This window comes from Hyaena hyaena, unplaced genomic scaffold (genome assembly GCF_003009895.1).
Source record: "Hyaena hyaena isolate Hyena2069 unplaced genomic scaffold, ASM300989v1 scaffold_34, whole genome shotgun sequence".
Classification (NCBI taxonomy): Eukaryota; Metazoa; Chordata; class Mammalia; order Carnivora; family Hyaenidae; genus Hyaena; species Hyaena hyaena.
Genome location: NW_024080665.1, coordinates 362,674 through 365,716, shown reverse-complemented (window position 1 = coordinate 365,716; position 3,043 = coordinate 362,674). Strand labels below are relative to the sequence as shown.

General features: G+C 47.3%; 1 non-coding gene across 1 annotated transcript; it reads right to left on the bottom strand.

Moving 5' to 3' along the window:
* Window positions 1-2,637: 2,637 nt before the first annotated feature.
* On the bottom strand, window positions 2,638-2,741 carry LOC120229658. The gene has a single exon (XR_005527801.1). It is a non-coding gene; the product is annotated as a small nucleolar RNA U13 (small nucleolar RNA).
* Between the last annotated feature and the right edge of the window lie 302 nt (window positions 2,742-3,043).

The following is a 3,043-nucleotide window of genomic DNA, read 5'->3' as shown; positions in this document are numbered from 1 at the left end:
CTTACTGCTACTTATACAGAGCTGTTCTCTGGATAGGATGCCTATCCCATGCAAGGGTGTGACAGTGTGACCAACCTTCCTGCCGCCTTGTAGGTTCAAGTTCCTGGCAATAGTGCCCAGAAGGAAGGTGCTAGAAAAGGTTTATCAAACAAAGAATAGTTGTTTCTTGTTTTTGGTCATAGCCTCTGCTAATATGCTCAGCCTGCTCAATACCAATACCCATCTGAGATTGCCAATAAAGAAAAGAGTAACACTGGACATACAGTACTTGTTAGGCACAGTGCTCAGGGCTTTCCATGAATCATTTCTTTAGTCTCCCAATGACTCCATGAAGAAGGTACTGTAGCTGCCATTTTATGGATGAGGTAATGAACTTGCTCAGTGTGAAAGGGAGTTGAGTACAAGAGCCCATACTCAACCATTAACATCAGAGAGTTGCAAAGGCATTTTCTTATCTTCCTTCCTCTTTATAAAAGCCTGTTTTAATCAGAATAACTCCATTCACTGCGAGTTTCTCAAGGGGTCTCTGCTGAGAATCTCATTTTCCAGGCCCCTTCAAAATCCTTGTAGGTCTGGTTTGACACTCTTCCCAGCACAACCCCCCCACCCCCGGGCTTTCAGCCCTGGGCCCCTATCTACCTGTGCTCCTCCACCTCTCGTCTCCTCTCTTTCCTTCTCAGACACCCTGGTGACCCTGCCTTCTCCCTGCCTGGTGGTCTGGAGAAGGTGCTGGCCCAATGAGTTCGGTGACATGACCATTCCCCTGCTTCATTCTTCTCCTGCTCCCCATGGGCCTCGTGTGTCACCTGTGTCTCAAGCATTGTTAGTTGGTGACAGAGAAGAGGAAGGGCAGTTTTCTCATGGAGTTTAACCTCGTTATTACTCTTCAATTTAGTGACTATTTTTAATGTTTGGTTTTTTTTGAGAGAGAGACAGAGCATGAGCAGGGGAGGGGCAGAGAGAGAGGGAGACACAGAATCTGAAGCAGGCTCCAGGCTCTGAGCTGTCAGCACAGAGCTCGACGCAGGGCTCAAACTCACAAACTGTGAGATCATGACCTGAGCTGAAGTTGGGCACTTAACTGACTGAGCCAACCAGGTGCTCCAATAAAAGTTAGTTTGTTTTGATGCAGCAACAGAAGTGTTTCATTTACTTGTATTTACCATAATATAAAACACTCTCTTTTTCTTCCTGTTTTGCCCGACTTTGCTCAACTTCCCTCAGGACCCACAGTGTCCATAGATAATATATTGTCCATCTCAACACTGACCCTCTCCACCAGACCTGGTTAGAATCCCTGACCAGGCTGGCACTCTGTGAGGCTCTCCCTGTCGGAGCTAGCCTCTTCTGGTCTCCTAAGGACTGACTCTGTCTCGTCTCCCTTCCTTGAGAGAGAGTCAGCCCAACCTGAATGCCAGCCACCTCCCTAGATCAATCCTTAGGTGTCATCACCCAGAAAGGTAAGGAGCGCCAGTTCTCATGAACGGTGTTGCAGCCTGGCCCTCTGGATTATAGGTGAACGGACAAGGCTGAAGTCAGAGGCTGAGGGCTCAGCTCTTGCTATGCTGGAGCAATGCTAGAAGGAGTCAGTCATTGTCAACAGGCTTTAGAAAACAGAATTATGTGTCTGGCCAGAGAATGGTGAGATACTGGGTGCACTCAAGGTGCTGGCATTCTGTTGCTGCTCTGCCTCAGACATGTGACCTGTCAGTCATACATTCATGCAGTGTCTCCTCCTCCTCCTCCTCCTCCTCCTCCTCCTCCTCCTCCTTCTTCTTCTTCTTCTTCTTCTTCCTCTTCTTCTTCTTCCTCTTCTTCTTCTTCTTCTTCTTCTTTTTGTTTAAAGCTTATTTATTAATTTTGAAAGAGTGAGAGCAGAGGAGGGGCAGAGAGAGAGAATCCCAAGCAGGCTTCTCACAGTCCATGCATAGTCCAATACAGGGGTTAAACTCATGAACCATGAAATCATGACCTGAGCCAAAACCAAGGGATGGATGCTTAACCGACTGAGCCACCAGGGTGCCCCCATGCAGAACTCTTCTATGTGCCTGGGCATGAAGGAGACATGCATGGCTCTGGGCCTCATGGAGCTAAGAATCAGGGGACACTGTCACTGTGCCATTTTTGCCCTCCTCAGAATGATGCTGGATGACCAAATGCCAAGTAAGTGGCTTTTTTCTAAAGTGTTTTGAGTATGTGGGAGGTAAACTTTGATTTCGCGTTATCAGTTAACCCTTCTAATACCCTTCTGATTGGGACAGCACAAGGTCAAGATGAAGTGTTTAAATGGGACTGTTGACTTGGCCTCCCGGAGCCATCTTGAGGGTACGCTCATTATTCATTCATTCGTTCAATCATTTATTAAACATTTTCAGTATGCTTCCTGTATGACAGGCCCAGAGCCAAGTGCCAGGAGCTCAAAGTCAAATAAGACATAAGCCTTGACAGCCTTGACCTCAGTAAGCTTGGGTCCAGTATTTGAGACTGCCATGTGAAATAAGCAAGTGCGTAGACAGAGGGACATATGCTGTAATGAAGGTATGTACAAGACATAGTAGGACACAAAAGAGAAATTGGCCATTTCTACCAGAAGAAGTCAGCACGTCTCTAGCTGAGGTTTTTTTTCCTCCAAGTTCACTTCATACGGGTAATGTGCCTGCGTTGTAACAAGGTTTAAGGGTGGCACATGTCACACAATGGTGTGAACACCCAATCATCACGCTTATGAACTACAAAAGGATCTCGAGCTGAGTTTTGAAGGGTAGGTATGAATTCCCTAGGCAGTCAAGAAGTAGGGACGGGGAGGGGCGCCTTGGTGGCTTAGTCGGTTAAGCGTCCGACTTTCGCTTAGGTCATGATCTCGCGGTTCGTGGGTTCGGGCCCCGCGTCGGGCTCTGTGCTGACTGCCAGCTCAGAGCCTGGAGCCTGTTTCAGTCTGTGACTCCCTCTCTCTCTGACCCTCCCCTGCTCATGCTGTCTTTCTCTCTCTCTCTCTCCTAGAAATAAATAAAAAACATTAAAAAAAAAAAAAAGAAGAAGTAGG